General features: G+C 47.3%; 1 protein-coding gene across 1 annotated transcript in view; it reads left to right on the top strand.

The window, feature by feature from the left end:
* The window catches only part of LOC144752383 (uncharacterized), a 182083-nt gene that overhangs the window by 25041 nt on the left and 138562 nt on the right, over positions 1-18480 (top strand). The window lies entirely within an intron of this gene.

The raw sequence follows: 18480 nt of genomic DNA, 5'->3' as shown, positions 1-18480 counted from the left end.
TGCTAACTTGGAAGCAATTTCATGGAGTGGAATGGGCGTGCCAGCTTTCGTGATCCCTGCCAACCTTCATAGTCAGTCAGCGGAGTGAGCCTCTGATCCGCTGCCATGAATGAATGAATGACGGGCGCTCTGATCCGCTGCCATGAATGAATGACGGGCGCTCTGATCCGCTGCCATGAATGAATGAATGACGGGCGCTCTGATCCGCTGCCATGAATGAATGAATGACGGGCGCTCTGATCCGCTGCCATGAATGAATGAATGACGGGCGCTCTGATCCACTGCCATGAATGAATGAATGACGGGCGCTCTGATCCGCTGCCATGAATGAATGACGGGCGCTCTGATCCGCTGCCATGAATGAATGAATGACGGGCGCTCTGATCCGCTGCCATGAATGAATGAATGACGGGCGCTCTGATCCGCTGCCATGAATGAATGAATGACGGGCGCTCTGATCCGCTGCCATGAATGAATGACGGGTGCTCTGATCCGCTGCCATGAATGAATGACGGGTGCTCTGATCCGCTGCCATGAATGAATGACGGGCGCTCTGATCCGCTGCCATGAATGAATGAATGACGGGTGCTCTGATCCGCTGCCATGAATGAATGAATGAATGACGGGCGCTCTGATCCGCTGCCATGAATGAATGACGGGCGCTCTGATCCGCTGCCATGAATGAATGACGGGTGCTCTGCTGGCACCTTATACTGAGCCCAGGTCCTGGAAGTGGAAGGGTATACTCAGATGTGAGTCCCTTGCTCATTGCACCATCAGGATTCAAGCAAGCCGGGCCGAAGACGCCTGAAATGGCAGAAACCGGTCCCCGGAAGCTTGTTTCCTTCCCAGTGTAAGAATTGGCTTTTGTAGTCTGGTCTGCCCTGTTCCCATGATGCACTGGGCCAGGGACAGACTAATTTGCATACAGCCAGGTTCTGAAACTGGGATGGTGCAATGAGCTAAAAAACGGTGTTGGATCTAGCCCTGATCTCTTGACTGGGTGAGAGTACTCTGCTTAATTCAGAGACTCTGTCCATCACCACCCCTTGTTGTAAATTATTTTGTCCACCCTAAGCGTGGAAGGGTATACTCAGATGTGAGTCCCTTGCTCATTGCACCATCAGGATTCAAGCAAGCCGGGCCGAAGACGCCTGAAATGGCAGAAACCGGTCCCCGGAAGCTTGTTTCCTTCCCAGTGTAAGAATTGGCTTTTGTAGTCTGGTCTGCCCTGTTCCCATGATGCACTGGGCCAGGGACAGACTAATTTGCATACAGCCAGGTTCTGAAACTGGGATGGTGCAATGAGCTAAAAAACGGTGTTGGATCTAGCCCTGATCTCTTGACTGGGTGAGAGTACTCTGCTTAATTCAGAGACTCTGTCCATCACCACCCCTTGTTGTAAATTATTTTGTCCACCCTAAGCGTGGAAGGGTATACTCAGATGTGAGTCCCTTGCTCATTGCACCATCAGGATTCAAGCAAGCCGGGCCGAAGACGCCTGAAATGGCAGAAACCGGTCCCCGGAAGCTTGTTTCCTTCCCAGTGTAAGAATTGGCTTTTGTAGTCTGGTCTGCCCTGTTCCCATGATGCACTGGGCCAGGGACAGACTAATTTGCATACAGCCAGGTTCTGAAACTGGGATGGTGCAATGAGCTAAAAAACGGTGTTGGATCTAGCCCTGATCTCTTGACTGGGTGAGAGTACTCTGCTTAATTCAGAGACTCTGTCCATCACCACCCCTTGTTGTAAATTATTTTTTTTTTTTTTTTTTTTTTTTTTTTTTTTTCAGGTCCTGGAAGTGTTCCGATGCCAGCTGCGTGTTGAGCGGTGCCATGCCATGTGATGGCATGCTAGTGGTGCATGTGGTGTATCTGTGTGTGCTTGCACACTTTTGTGGGAGTATGTTATCTGTCTTTGAGGGGGACCCCTATGTGACTCTGAGGGTCTTCCCCCTGTTCTGGGGTACCAAAGAAACGAGCTGGTGGTGTTTTTGACTCCACGAACACAGCAATCGTGTGGGTTTTGAGGGTCATCTGTAACCCAGATCATGGCCCTGAGGGCCCAACGCATCCCGGATCATGGCTCTGAGGGCTCTAGAGGTCATACGTAACCCAGAGCAGGGGTCTGTGGTCCAGAGACCTGTAAATGAAAGGCTATAAGTGGGCTGTATCGCTCATTGTGCCTCCCACTAAACTGGCACTGTAAAGCATGTAGACTACTGTTTCAATCTGGCAAAATAGACCTTTTGCCAGGCCTAAACCTTCCTTTTTAATACTTATAAGCCAGCCCTAGCGTAAACCCTGAAGGCTCGTAGGGCGCGGTGCATGGTATTTACAAAGCAGGATATGGGAACTAAAGTGTTACATATCATGACAGTGAAAAACTCCTAAAGTTGTTTTTCACGATTGCAAGCTTATCTCTCCCATAGACTAACATTGGTTTACCTTATTACAGATAACTTCAGTTTGAGAACAGATAGAGAAATATGTTTCCACTCATTTGAATTGTAATTTGAAATGGTCTTCAATGGAAAATTCAAATTTTAAGTTACTATTCAGAAAATGCTAACACGTTGGAATTTACTTGCCTAAACCAAAAATGCTTTTCTGCCAGTGTTCCATGACTGTGATAGCTCTGCTGTGGTGTGATATATATTCCTTCCAGGCAGGGCGTGAAGGCCCTTAGATTTTGCTAACCCGAGAAGGATTGGCTGCAGGGTTGTACTCAGCTCTTCCAGAGCTTCAAAGTGTAGCCTGAGGCAGTGCCCATCCTTTTCCTGACTTCTGAGTTGCCTGCCCTGTCACTAGAAAATGCAGCTGATATCTGGGCTGGCCGTCCTTTATTACAATAGATGATTTGGAACAAAACCAAGGGGCAGAACTGACCACGACCAGTTAAGGGCAAAGACAAAAAGAGTGACCTCCACCTCACAGTCTGGCACTGGTTATAGAAGTGGCACCCTCAGAACCTTTCATCAGAATGTTCTTGGATCTGTGGAAAATTCAGAAGAAGGACTGCTCTGCTATATGCAGAAGGAACGCTGGAGCTGCTTGCCTTGAACCCAAGAAGCCCAGAAAGGATTCCCAGGGTCAATTTGCCGAGCTCCTGTTCCACTGTTGAGTTACAGGGACACAACACATTTCCAGAGGCATACCCTGCAACTGACCAGCATGAACTGGACTTGCCTGGTCCCTGCTGCTGGCCTCTGCAGGGCTGAGTCCTGATCCCCATTAGGTTCCCCACCAGGTTCTAGGTCCTTGGTTGTCATCAGAGTGTATTCATCCTACTTGTAATCTTCTAAGACAGAGCTAAAGGTGAAAATCCAGAAGTTTTGGGCTCTTCCCGACCACGAGCGGACTCTTCACGTCAGCAATGATCACTCACATTTCCCTCTAACAAAAAGCTCCAAAGGCAACCAGCTCTTCGAGCAGTGACCACCCCTGTCTTCTGCCAATATGAAGCTCCAGTGGTGACTTGCTCTTATCACAAACAACATGCTCCTCGTGGCCCCCACCTACATGAAGGCTGAGGCTCCTCATGTGGACGTGAACTCTAAATTGTGAAGCAGTCCAGCCAAGCTTAGCCAAGTTGAGTAGCTTTTGACTAAGGGATTGTTTAGCCATCTGCATTCTTTACTCCTCTTTATTTGGAAATACAGCTGTGGCCCCACATAGGTGTAGGTGGATGTCCTTTGCTGGGCCCTGCCATCAACACTGTTAAATAACCTCTGGTTGGACATTTGCTAGCATGCTTCTCCATCCCGCACATGCGATGCAGTATCTTACATTATTAATAGTGATGTAGATTCCATCGGGCATTAGTCGTGGCCCCGTGTTTTCCCACCATCGTCTGTTCTTTCTTGGCTCACAGAACTCGCACTGAAGGATGACTAGGGGTTTTGCCAAGATGGAAGCACTAGGCGTGACTCCAAGTGGGAGAGAGTTCATATTCCTTCCTTTTGCATGCATGCCAGGGCCTGCTGCAATTATGTACACAGACTCCTCAGCAATACCCTAAGGCCAAGATGCTCAACTGAAGCTTTACACAATCTGTTTCACTTGGAGAAGTGACAAGAGAAACATCAAAGTAACCACACTCCAAAAGACAAAAAGTTAATAAGTATTAGTGTGAAATAAACAGGCCCTGGAATAGGTTCAAATCAGAACTGAAATGTTCAATATACAAATACTTCTTTTAAATCACAATGTTTCAAGCACTAGTTGTAGAAATTAAAGTGTACACTCACCATGAGAGCACACCCAGAACTCCTAAAATGTGCATTTAATTTATATCTTTTAATCACTTCTTACCCAAGGTTCTCAAGGATATCTAAGGCCATGTTTGATATTTTAGGCATTTATGAATCATGTTTTATAAAAGACTTTGAGGCTCATATTAATGCCTTTCTGCTACCAGGATATGCAGTTATCTGGAATAACCGCCATAGTGAAATAAAGGTGAAGCGTGCTACTCACCCGTGAGGGTCTAAAGGCGCGGAGGAGGGGGTCATGCAGCTCAGAGTCAGCCAAAGAGCCAGGTCTTGAGGCTCTTCCTGAAGGTGTGCAGAGTGGGGGAGCGTCTGATGTTGATCATGAGCTCATTCCTGGTCTTTGCCGTGATGTAGGAGAAGGCACTTCCACCCGCTCTGGCTATGCAGATGCGCTGGGTTTCAGCGACGGCGAAAGCGGCCGAGGGGAGGTCTCTCTTGGGTATGTGGAAGGAGACTCTTTCATCATCATCAATCATTTATATAGTGTGGCGGATCTCCTGTGAGGGTCTCAAGGCACTGGAGAAGCTGTCTGCGGAGCAGTCGTTTTGCTCATTCGAGCATCCAGGTTTAGAGATCTTTTCTGAATTGTTGAATCGAAGTTGTCTAAATTCTTCTTCCAGTTTCACTAGTTTGGCAGTGTTTGTTTTTTATTAATTGTTGCTTTGATATCAATGAAAGTTCTACTCAACGATGCTTTAAGAAAGTCCCAAAGTGTTTGTATATTTGTGTTCGGTAAGTCATTGTCAATAAGGTAGTTCGATATAGCCTCTTCTATTTTTTCCTCATAGTCTTGTTTGGATAATACTTCATTATTGAATCGCCATACTTTGGTAGGGAATTTTGTGTTGGTACCCATTAGGAGCGTATTGATGCAGGAGGGTTCAGAGAGTAATCTTGGTGATATGTTTCTTTGTGTGTTAACCGTGGGCTGGAGAGCTCCACTTTGCCTGCGGGGTGTGCAGAGTTTTGCCTACTCCGCGCTCCGCGAAGTAGGCGGAGTAGGCAAAACTCCACACTCTCCACAGCAGAGCAGAGTTGTCCAGCCCCCGCCTCTCTCCCGCCCTATTAACAAATAAATTACAAGCTTTAAAAACAATTTAAAAGTAAGGAAAACGGCTTACCTTAGCTGTGGCGTCCTGGGGCTCCCTCTTCTTCCTTCATCGTGACTTCTTTATCAAAACTGCCCATGCGCAGGCCCACGCATGCACATTTTTGATAGCCTTGGGAAATATTTATTTTGTATACATTCCGGATAGTGTGATTTTGTTTGCGTACATAGGCCAGAATTTCGGACTCGTGACTAGAGGAAGCCAGTTCTCAAGGAAGGATATACATGTGTTAGAGGATTCTTCAGAAACTTCCGGAACTCCAAATATTCTCAATTTTCCTTTTCTGGTGAGGTCTTTGAGTTCAGAGATATCTTTTTTCGTATGTTTTGCAGCTGTTTGGAGAGCTTTTAGATCTTTGATAGTTTGATTATTTGAGTCCTCTACTTCACTGATTCTCTATTCTGCATCTGTTATTTTAGTTTTTTATAGTGTTGAAGTCAGGTCTTATCAAAGTCATTTCTAGTAGCATACAGTCTGTGTTTCATTTCGTGGACTTCACTAAGTCATTCTTTTTAACTTACTTAATCTTTATTTCGATCACAGATCATAAAAGATATACATTCGAATCAATACAAAATTTTAAAAGCATATTAAACAACATTAGTGATCGGGATAAAAGCTGGAACTTAAAATGTGACGCGATTTTAGGGCTGTCTCGGGACTTCTGGTTTCCTAACACATCATTTTTACACGTTGACATCGAGCATACCACATGGAGGTTAGGAATTTAGAATGAGCAAATACTAATGTGGGGGATAGGTCAGTCTTTAGGACTCTATAAGCGGGTAGAAAAGTTCTGAATCCCAAGTTCCTGAGCAAGGGGACTAACCAATATTTTCTAATTCTTTTATATCCCTTGCAAAAGTAGACAACATGAACGTCATTCTCCTTTGGATGTCCACAAGCCGGGCAGGTTTCAGGAGAGGAACAAGAAGACCAGGATGCTGTAAACGATGCTAGAGGAAGCGTTCCATATCTCCATTGGAGAAATAGTTTCCTGGTTAGTTGTGGAGAAATGGCATCAAGGACACTTTCAAAATGGTAAAAATCTTTAGTTTGTGTGAACTTATTGGACAGCGACCCCTCCCGTGCACGATCCATGGCTCTAAGGAGCATATGATCATAGTAGGTTCTCGTCAGTGCCTTTTTTGGGGTCCTTGGGCACATATTAAGTGGGTCAGTCCACAGTTCATGGAGTCCGATAGCCTCCAGCGTTCTCCTGATGTAGATCAGCCAAGGCATTGTTTTGGCATTAGGAATCTCCAGAAATTCATGCAGCTCGGCTCTATAATTTGAAAGGTCTGGACTACTCCATAGACGCCGCCAAAATGTCAGGGGCTTTAGGCCCAGCTCCTCCGTTATGGGTCGAATGTCCAAATCCAGTCTGAGCGGGAGTAATGGTGTGCTCTGAGGGAGGGCAACAATCTGTCTCAAGAATTTGTTTTCTGTAATTAATAATTTGGATGATGGAGTGTGCCCCCACAACTCACCCACATACACGACACCGCCCCGGGCTTGAGCTTTGTAAATGTGTATTATGGGGCTAAGTGGACGGAAGGGGGATTTATTCGCAAGTCTCATAGTACCTCCCGCCAGCTGTGCCAATTTGATGTTCACTTTCGACTGGTGGGATGACCACGTTAGGTGTTCATTAAGAGTGATCCCAAGGTATTCTATTGTGTGCACCCGTTCCAGTTGGACTTCTCCTAACCTTGGTGGTGATCGATTGTGCGGCTTCGGGTTAAGGATCATATATTTGGTCTTTTGGGGGTTGATTTCCAGTCCTCGATCTAAGCAGAACTCTAGAAACCCATCCAAGACTCGTTGAATGCCCATAGGGGATTTGGACAGCAGCAGGGTGTCGTCTGCAAACATGATTGCAGGCACCCTGCTGCCAGTCAACTTGGGGGCATCGGTGTTGGGAATCCTGGCCAGATGGTCCACTATCCCGTTCACAAAGAGGCAAAACAGGGTCGGTGCAAGCACACAACCCTGTCTTACCCCTCTGCGAACGGGAAACGTTTCGGTTAATTGGCCTCCTCTGCCACACCTAACGCGGGCATAGTTGTTGTGGTGCAATCTCATCAGAACACCCAAAATATCCCCAGGGACATTCAACTCCTCCAAGACTTTCCATAACTTCCGTCTTGGTACCAAATCAAAGGCGGCACGCAAGTCCACAAAAACTGTATACAGGGTGCCGCCCTCGATTATAGCTGTCCTCCAATAAAGCAGGTTCAACCTAAAGATTTGGTCTGTTGTCGAAACTCCCTGTCTGAATCCAGCCTGATATGGAGTCAGAATGCCCATCTCGTCTACCCAGTCTTGTAGTCGATTCAGAACCAGTCTCCCGAAAAGCTTCTGGGATATGTCAATGAGACTAATAGGTCGGTAGTTGGCTGGGAGCAGAGGGGACCCCTTTTTGTAAATTGGGACTACCTCTGCGCCCAGCCAAGTATCCGGAACCTCCATACCTCCAAGGATGGCGTTAAATATCAGTGTGAGGTATGGGGCCCATATCCCTGGTTCTTGTTTAAATAAATCCCCAGGTACCCCATCAAGACCGGGGGCTTTTCCAGCAGAAAGCCCGGCTATGGCCGCCCTCACCTCTTTTTCTGTGAAACGATCGCCACATGTACCTAGGCCTGGGGTACTATTTGGGATGCTGGGTGACCTATCTTCTGCTGAATACAGTGCCTTGAAATGGCTCTGCCATAAGCTGGGAGCGATATTAGGCTCGATAGCCGATGGTAGATCCTCTGTGCCGTTTGTGACCAGGTGCCAGAATTTACACGAGTCTCGACTGGTTAGTGACCTCGAGAGGTTTTCCCAGTATTCCTGGTCCCATTTGGCCCTTGCATCTATCAGGAGCTTCTTGTAGGATCTTCTCCTGGCTTGGATTTCTTCCCTATTGGTGCCACTCTTGATGGCGAGTAGCAGTTTAGTCTTGGATTCCCTACAAGTGGCATTATACCAGGTCGTTTTAGCTGGGGGTCCTGATCGTTTTCCCAACTTTGAGAATAGGTCTGTCTCTAGGGTGTTGATTAGCTCAGCATGTATATGAGCAAGCTTTTCTCTATTAGCTGGCCCTTCTACCTTTTTCCCTATCCGGAAAGCCTTCTCCAGATGCGGGATGATCCTAGCATATAGTTTCGGTAGTCCGTCTCCCCTGGTAATTAATTTTTCCCATTTGACTTTCCTCCGATTGTTTTCTAATAGGAGCCCAGACTTGTCATTATCCATACTGGGCATAGTAGGTTCGTTCCCTGGTGAGATGTAGGAAAGTTCCAAAGCATTATGGTCACTGTCCCTTCTCTCGATGATTTTTAGATCGACTACTTGTGACCACATGGATAGTTTAACGAGAATATAATCTATTCTCGATTCTCTGCCAGTTTTGTTATAAGTACAGGTGCTGGGTATGTCTGATTTACAGCGGCCATTGCAGGCCCTTAATCCTTGGTTTAGGGTGAGGGCAGTAATCTGCAAGGCAAAGGGGGTCCAAGCTCTCGGGGGGGCTGCCACCGTCATCGGTACGTGCCAACATAAATCTTCCTCTAAGGAGGGGCCATCACGTAAACCTGATAGTGGTTCATACTGTGAATTTAAATCACCTCCCACCAGGCATGCAATTTCACAGGGAATACCATCAAGGAACACAGACAGTTTCTCTATGGTGCTGGATTCCTTGGACATTTGTACCGGCCTGGAATATATGTTGATAACCACCAATTTCGACGAATTTGGCCACTCCAATAAGACAGCTAGAAGGTCATCTGAATCTGTTTCCAGGTAGTTAGCCTGGCATCCTAAATCAGTTGCTATCCATGTCGCGAGTCCACCCGATGGCCTTCCCCTTCCCCCCACTTAGCAGGTTTGGAGAAGGCTGCAAAACCCTGACGCAGGATTTCCTCATGAGCCCAGGTCTCCTGGAAAAGTAAAATGTTTTTAGAATCAATAAAGGAGGCCCAGTCAGGAGAGTCAATCTTACTGGCTAATCCCGCTACGTTCCACGAAACCAGGGTTAAGGGACATGGTTCGGTAGAGGATAGGTCCATAATGGTGTTATTATTAACTTCCCTGTTCTCTGGAGTAGCCACCTGTATTGGGGATGAGTGGACCTGTATCACTCTTAGGTCAGTATGGGTCACATTTGGGACCTCTGGAGAGGACTCTGGAGCTGGATTTGGTTCCATGGAGTTTTGTGTCCCTTTAAGCAAGGTGGATAGTGGAAGTGTGTTATTCCTCGTACCTTCTAAGACTATCCGTTCACACCCCCCATTGTCCATGCGTCAGTCCACCATTTCCAGACTGCTGTATCTGTCATAAACAGGGAATTGGGCTGGGAAATGCACTCTATGGGACCCTTGAATACCTCTTGTAAATTCTCCCCCCCGGCCCCTTCTCCTTGAAAATTTTTCCCAGCCTTCATCCTCCTCAAACTGCATAGAATGATCAGTGTGTCTTCCCCTAAAATTTGGAGGACCACTTCTCTCTCTTTGGCCACTTCCCCAATCGTCCAGTAGATCTTGGTGGTGCCCCCATCTTTCATCCTCCAAGTTATATGGACTTGACGGATAGAAGAATGAGAGAGGGAGAGACTGGATATTGCTGGCTTGGTCATCAGGGTCCCAGGCACAAATGTAAGCAGCAGTGCCCGGTTCTCTGAAGGTGACCAGAATACAGTCTCCCCTTACTGATTTCCTGGAGTATCCCACCCATGTGACCCGCCTAACCATGGAGATGTCGCTGGTTATTCCTCTCGGAAGTGGTCTGTATGTGGATAACCAGCTGATTACTTTATTTCTGAGTGATGAAATTGTTTCTATTGTTGTATGTTTTAATTCAGGAACCCCTGCCAAAACTAACGTGAAAGGGGCAGCCTCTGGTGGAAGATTTACAGGTTTATGTTTACGGTTGTAGTTGATTTTCTCTCCCGTAAAAGTTTGGTCGCCCTTGGGTTTAGACTGGGTGGGAGCAGTGTCTTTGGATGTTGGGGTGGTTATCAGTAGGGTAGTTAGTGTTTGTGACATTAGTGGCGGTGCTTTGTCGCAATTTCGGTTGGGCTGGGGTAAGGGAGTTTTAACCAAAGTGGGCGCAGAATTTTGTCTGTCAATGGAGGGTACGTTTTTCTTTGCAACCGTGGCTACGTTACCCTTTATAGGCTTTGGATCAGGGCCCCCTTTTGATGTTTGAGCTGTGTTAGTATCGAGTTTCTTTGAGTCAGCTAATTGCACTGTGGATTTTTCAATATTAATTAGCCTGGCCTCAATCTTGATCAGTCGAGCTTCGAGAGGGCTCAGTAATGATCTGAAAAGTACACCAATATCCTCCAGTGTGATATCATCACTGGAATTATCAGCTGGGGTAGCAGTAGTGGCCACAGCTGGTACCTTTATTGTATGGGCTGTGGAGGTAGTACTTATACCCTGCTTTACTAGATTGGGCACTGTGATGCCTTCCTTTGCCGCATTTCCCCTGGAAGGTTTAGATTTTGGGGATTTTGTCTTGATAGCTTTTTTGGTGTGACCCCCCCTCTTTTGTATGGCACCTTCCCTAGGCCCCCCTATCTCTATCGGGACAAGGCTCTTGTGCGTTGGCTACCATAATTTCGGGATCAGGAGGTGGGAGTAAAATTACAGGGGATATAAGTGGCAGTTGTGAGTTTGGAAGGGCCATTATACTCAAGTCATCAAAATCACTAGGGACCTCGATCGTTGATTCCGGATCAGTGATATCTGGATTAGGTAAGTGAAGTATTACCTGATTGGTATTTTCTTTTGTAATGAGTCCGGTCCTCCCCTCCGGTGTTCTAGCTTGTGCCATCGGCCCAATTGAGGATCTTCTGACCCAGTCTATTTCTTGGGAAAGTCTTCTTTCAAGGACCTCAATTTCTTCGATTAGTAGAGATCCGGCTTTGACAAAATAATTGTCAATGGGGCCCTTAGCACCTCCTGCCGCAGCTAATGTAGATTTACTTCTAGTTTCTCTGGTACTCATTGTTCCGTGTGATCAAAGGAGCAGAGATGGCGGGTAAGGAGGGGGGGCCCGGTCCGATCTCTCACGTTCTCGAACGGCCTCAAACGGCCCGCTCTTTGCCCGGTCTTCGCCCGGTGCTCCGTCCCGCGCGCGTCCCGCGTCGCGGTAGAAATTCGGCCACTAAGTACGAGGAGGCAAGGGGCGTGGCCGCCGGGGGAAGAGGCACCAGCTGTGTAAGCTGAGGATGCTGGTCCTCGCAGTCCCCCGGTAGGCTCCACGCGCAGAACTCGCACCAGGGGCTCCACCTGACCCGTCCTCTACTGGGAGCGCTAATGCTCTATGCCGACTGCGGAGCCGCTCACACCAGGAGGAAAGGGGTCAGGGAGCAATTGAGCGGCACCCGCGTAGCGGGTGTCGCGAAAGGTAGCAGTTAAACTAGGCGAGGAAGAGACACGAAGTCAGCAGCAACCACGTAGCAAGGTGATAATCCCGAATCAGGCACCCACTCAGCCGATGATCCCTGGAGCTGATATTAGTGGAGGCAGGGGGCGTGGCCGCCGGGGGAAGAGGCACCAGCTGTGTAAGCTGAGGATGCTGGTCCTCGCAGTCCCCCGGTAGGCTCCACGCGCTGAACTCGCACCAGGGGCTCCACCTGACCCGTCCTCTACTGGGAGCGCTAATGCTCTACGCCGACTGCGGAGCCGCTCACACCAGGAGGAAAGGGGTCAGGGAGCAATTGAGCGGCACCCGCGTAGCGGGTGTCGCGAAAGGTAGCAGTTAAACTGGGCGAGGAAGAGACAGGAAGTCAGCAGCAACCACGTAGCAAGGTGATAATCCCGAATCAGGCACCCACTAAGTCAATCACTGCAGCTACTTTTTTTAGTATCATATCCATTGTGTCATTTATATCTGTCTTGTTCTTTATCGGTGAGTCAGGAGAGGATGGTTCAGCCTTTGGTCGTTTATAATGCGGTTTGGTCTATTTGTCTACCTTCTTAATTAACTTATAGGCACTTGCCTAAAGGTACCTCAAGGTGCTCATCGAAGGGATCTTTTGTACTTGATAAGAGATTGTGCAGATTTGTCAGAGTTTGAGCTGATCTTTCTGCTGGAGGAAGAGTGTGATACAAGATGACTGCCTAAGAGAAGGTGTGCTGCAATTGAAACTGCAGTTATCAAATCACTCCTTTCATTAGAGAAACATTGCTCTGGTGGAGAGTTCTTGTAAAGTATACTCCTTTATGCAGGCTTCTCAGTTCAGATCTTCAACCTTCTCTTTTCGGTTGGTCTGTTGAAGGGGATGAAGCAGGAGAATGCAGGATGTTGAAGATGCAGAACGCAGAAAACGCTGAAGGTTTTGTGTGGTACGTGTGTTGTGTAATGCAAACTCACTTGGTGTAGAAGCCTAAAAGCATGATGTAGTGCTTGACCTTATTCTCCTTTTCTTTAATGCTGATGGTTGTATTTAGGTTGAGCCAGTGGCAAACCTCTCCTAGAGCACACCACTAATGTTTCAGAGCCAAATGGGTAGCTCTGATCCCTTCCGGTGAAGCGCTCTCCTCGCTGGCTGTGAGTTTTTAGGAGTGATGGGTGTCGGCTGCAATTCTGAGAATCGGTATTATCCACAATCTTTGTTGAGCCTGTGGCAAACCTCTCAAAGCCTCTCACAGGGCTACTCAAAGCCTCTCTCTGTGCTACTCAAAGCCTCTCACAGGGCACACCATTAAGTTCTCAGAGCCAAATGAGTAGCTGTGGTCACTTCAGGTAAACTCTTCTCATCGCAGGCTGTGAACTTTTAGGTGCGGTGGGTGTCAGCCACCATTCTGAGATCAGATAATATCTGTAATGAGTGATTAACAGCTGATGCCCTTTAGTTTACACCAATGATCTAGATTGGCACTCAAGGTTGGCACCGTTTTATTTTCAACGAGGTGGTGACCAAGTGCACAGCAGTGATTACTGCACTCGCTGATAATTTAGGAAGCCATTTCGAAATGGCAGCTGCCATTTTGTATTTATCGGGTGAGGCAGCAATTCATACATTGGCTGCAGTAGGAAATATTATACAGTTTAGTTGCCCAGATTTAGCAATTAAGCCCACAACATACCTTTAGTTTGGTAAATTATCAGTGTGGTAGTATGAATTATTTTGTGCTATAGTCAGGTGCCATCTTGATGTCAGGCAGTATATCTTTGGTGCTGTGGAACATGACTGATTTATTCTTTAAAAGATTAAAGTCTATTTAAAAGGTGTTCGGTCCCTTTTATCCGGTTCAGGAGGGGCAGTGTTTAATCTTCTGAGAGGCGGATTACTCGTTTAATTAGGTTTTCCAGGTTTTCGGAGTTGCACTTGGAGCGACAATCACCATCTTGTTGCTACGAAGGGGGTCAGCAAACTTCAAAGTGTTTCTTGTCAATTTATAGATTAGTATACCACTCCAATCCTCATATCTGGAGACTGTCTTTATTTTGAAAAGACTTGTCCCTATTGGCTTTGCATCATATTTTGCTCCGTGCTGAAGGGAGAGACAGAGCTATGCAGCCATGTGTTCTGCCGTCCCAGTCTCACACCCTCCCAGGTTGCTATACTTTTAATAGTAAATCACCTACACCTTTTTTTGACAGATATATATTTTTTTTATGGAACAGCAGAGACATCAATCAGCGAGGCTGTAAAACATGCAGTCAAAGAGGATGGACATTTTTCAGAAGGGTTCGATCCCATTTATTAAAGAGTGCAGCTACTAATTTTATTAATTGTATTTAATGTTTGCACCATCCTGACAGTCTACTTTACTTAAACATGAGGATATAACATGAAAAATCACATTGACCAAAGAGGCAAGTACAATGTCAAAGAGAATTTGTCTTGGTCGGTACATTTCACACAGGTCAGAAAAATGCTTTAGTAGTTTTCTCAATGAGATATATCAGGCTAGTTTTCTGGGTCAGTAGTACTTCGCTGAAATGCCACAGTGATCCATTTCACAGTAGTAAGGTGAAACAGTCGATGCTTAGGGGTCCATTACGATGTTGCTCGGAAAACATTCTGATGAATCGTTCTTGGAATGGTTTCCGACCGAATCGGATTCGGGGAGTCTGACCGACCGATTACGATTGTTCAGAATATGATTCGGTCAGACACCCATTGAATTCAATGGGAGACTGTGTTCCTTCCGAATATACAGGTTCCCAGTGATGAAAAGGGTGGGTGGGGAAAATCATGCATCCTGTGTCAGGCACCCCACACTGTGCATGGTTGCAAAAAGGGGTCCATTGGGTAACCCAGAGGTCCTATTCAAAAGGCTCCATGTCGGAACAATCGTTTCAGAAAGGCTGTCCGAATTGACATCATAATGACTTGGTCGGAATCATGGACTGTTCATGTCGGCTCCAAATGCCATTCAGAACTGACTCGGAAAGTCCATATGCTTAGTGCACATCATGATTGGTCATCCGGAAAGCTTTTCAAATCAATTGGAAAGACAGGTTTCAAATTGAATTCGGCAAACCTGAATCCGATTCAGAGTCTTTCCGACCGACATCGAAATCGACCCATTAGTATTAGAACGTGGGGTACAGGGTGTCATTCCAGTTGGTGTATGTATCACTCACTGTAAGTACATTGTCCAGGCTGCGCTGTTTCATATTAGGAAGCAATGCTACTTCATTAGTCTTAAGTTAAAATACTTATGTATACATTATGGACCTCTAATACTCTGAGGAGGGTGGTGAGGATACTCTGGGTCTGATTTAGATGGATGAGTAGAGTGCTTACAATCCCCTGATTGCTTGATTGATCTCTCAGACTTAAAACTATCCCCACAGATGTGGAGGGTACGTGAAGGTTTCATTACCCAACACACGAGCCTGTACCGTTCTATTGTTATTAGGTTCCTACTCGAAAATGTAGGACTGTTCATTAGGACAACAGGAGAACAAAATGCAGAGACTGAGTTCATCTACACCATCAGAGCAGTGGGGTGGCAAGGGGGGGGGGATGGGGCAGTATAAGTTTTGGGGTAGCAGCCTCCACCCCTTACCTGCGTCCGTCATGGGAATCGCCAGCATCACCCGACAGCCCCCACGCTCTTACCTGCGGCCATCGCAGGAATCACCAGCACCCGGCAAATGAAGGTACCGCCATGGGCGACACATCGGCTAGCTAGGCTACTGCCTCAGATACTGTCAGCCAATTCCTAGTAGCTAGCTCAGCATTTTTCACCCGAACCCCTAACTTTTCAGGGGTGGTGGTGATTTTAGCAACCTCCAACATGACATTCTGATCCCCAACGGAAGCATGGAAACAGATCTTACCCTTTTGTTGTTTACTCATGCATGCCCTTGGTAAACATTACATTACAAATATACAAAGGAACTTTTCGATACATTTATTGAAACAATCGTAATCTTGAAAGAGTACGCTGCGATTATTAGGCATATAAAAAAAACAATGTAACAAGCTGTATAAATACGATGAAAAGAATGTTTCGTCCAACCATGGCAGTCTGTTTTCTAAATATCTATATATCCCAACCTATCACTATCCCTACTGTGAGAACGTATTGGGGGCACTCTCTGCCCTATATCTTAGGTCACCCTGAGACCCCATACCTGTATGACTTGGTCTGGAGTATGATTGGCAATCTCTTTCTGCAGGATAAGGATGGAAGAGCTGGCTCCGGTGGATTAGTGGACTAATGCGTCCTCTGTGGAGGCCTGTGTTTGACCTCATGGTCACAGGTTCAAAGCCTGGCGGGCCCACTCAACCTTTCATCCTTCTGAGGTTGATAAAATGAGCACTATTGAGTTAGGTCAAAATAAACATCTTTTATTCAGCACCAAAATGCCCTTGGGTGAATGCGTGCTTTACGAATGCACGTTATAGTATGTAAGATCTGCATTTGCTGATCTACGTGCCAAACACAGCATTCATTCCGGGCGCATTGCGGCTGAAGTGCCCCTCTGACCTGTAAAGGGACAGTGCACTGCTTATAAAATAAAACTACTGTGTTATCGGGACAGCTCTGGTGCAATGATGTGTCTATATGTTAGAAGCTTTCTCTAAGCAGGCAACGCAGACATTAGTATACCTTGTTCTGCTCCTTAGCCTTGGACGAAGAGTAAAGATTATGCCACGCGAAGGGATGTCTTAAAACAAGCAGAAGGTATAACTTCTTTTTAGAATAATATTGTGTAAAAATAATAGGGCTAAAACAAAGTCTGCCAAACCTTGTAAAATATGAAACTAAAATGGAGAACCAAAGTGGGCCCAAGACTGCCTCGCTAGACCATGGGAATCAGAGTCCAAAGGGCACTCTCACTTTGTTTTTTTTAGTGGTGGTAGCCATTTAATAATGTAGGTATGGGCGAATTTTGCGAATTCGCGGTCCGCGAATTCGTGCGAAATTGCAAAAAAAGTCAGCGAGTTGGTGAATTTTCCCGCAAACTCGCGGATTTTTGTGCCATTTGCACAAATATGTGACCACGTGTGCCTGTAACTTTGCCAGCGCCCCAAAAGGCGCCGAGGTCCCTTGAGTGAGCTGGCCATTATAGTGGGGATGGCCGGGAAGACGTTTCATACCGCTAGTGTGTGGTGGGCGGGGTCAAACGGGTGGGTCTTCTATGCGAGTTCACATGCATCTTGTTTATAAAGGGTCAGAGACCGAGCAGAGCCGCAGATGAGGAGAAAGCAGCCTCCTGGTCACAAGAGCTACACGGGGATGGGGCTCGGGAAACTCATGGATGCAAAAATACGTTTGGCACAGGACCCCAGAATCCTTCAGATGTCCAAGATAGCTCTGCTGCGCGTGTTGGTACAAAGCCATTTTGATCCTGCTCAGTGGGTTCAGGCGCATGCAGCTGCTGCTGCTGGACAATGTCCCATCTCATACTAAACTGCCCCGTACAGGCATATGCTGGCTCTGGGCAGTAGGGTGCAGTTGCATGCGGGTGCTCCATGCCTGGTACATGCGCACACCGGTGCCAGGGGGGACACGTGTTTATTGGTGCTGTGTAGCAAGTTATGACTTTACATTTTGACTGCACCAGACAGTGGTACCACCTACACGGATCAGGAGCATCCAGGCACCAGACTTCATGGTGCAAGAGCATAATGGTGCTGTGCGGTACGGGTATATAGGTACTGGGGGCAGGGGGGCACTTAGCACAATGTGTGCTCACACCCAGAGGGCTCCCAGGCAATTGAGCACAAATGATTTTCACACTGAGAGGGCTCCGGGGCAGTTCAGCAGCACAGGGGCTCACACCAACTGGGCCCCGGAGCAGTTCAGTAGCGCGTGGGTTCACAACCCCTGGGCAGCTCAGAAGCACAGGGGCTCACACCCACCGGGCTCCCGGGCAGCTTAGCAGCGCCACCCTCTGGTTCATCACTGCCACCCTCTGGTTCACCACTGCCACCCTCTGGTTCATCACTGCCACCCTCTGGTTCATCACTGCCACCCTCTGGTTCATCACCGTCACCCTCTGGTTCATCACTGCCACCCTCTGGTTCATCACAGCACCCTCTGGTTCACCACGGCCACCCTCTGGTTCACCACTGCCACCCTCTGGTTCACCACTGCCACCCTCTGGTTCGTCACTGCCACCCTCTGGTTCACCACTGCCACCCTCTGGTTCATCACTGTCACCCTCTGGTTCATCACTGCCACCCTCTGGTTCATCACTGCCACCGTCTGGTTCATCACAGCACCCTGTTGTTCACCACTGCCACCCTCTGGTTCACCACTGCCACCCTCTGGTTCATCACAGCACCCTCTGGTTCACAACTGCACCTTCTGGTTCATCACAGCACCCTCTGGTTCACCACTGTAGATTATGGGGAGAAAGCACACCTGCCCAACCTCAACCGGGGGCTGGTTAATGTGTTACTGAATTTGAGCTTCAAGTCCAGCACCTGCTTCCTTATCTGTAAGTGCTTCCTGTTGTGGTTTAATGTTTGTGACAGCCTGGAGCATTGTGCCATACTTGTAACTATTCTCTGACCCAGCTTCGAGGATCAGAGCAGGGTCAGAGAATAGTTGCAAGTAGGCAACAACTCCGGAGGCGCCACTCAGGAAGCACTTACAGGGTTACAGCAGGTGCCCAAATTGAAGTTAA

Source organism: Lissotriton helveticus, chromosome 5_1 (genome assembly GCF_964261635.1).
Source record: "Lissotriton helveticus chromosome 5_1, aLisHel1.1, whole genome shotgun sequence".
Lineage (NCBI taxonomy): Eukaryota > Metazoa > Chordata > Amphibia > Caudata > Salamandridae > Lissotriton > Lissotriton helveticus.
Note: the sequence above shows the minus strand (reverse complement) of the source record. Positions and strands in the feature narration are given on the sequence as shown.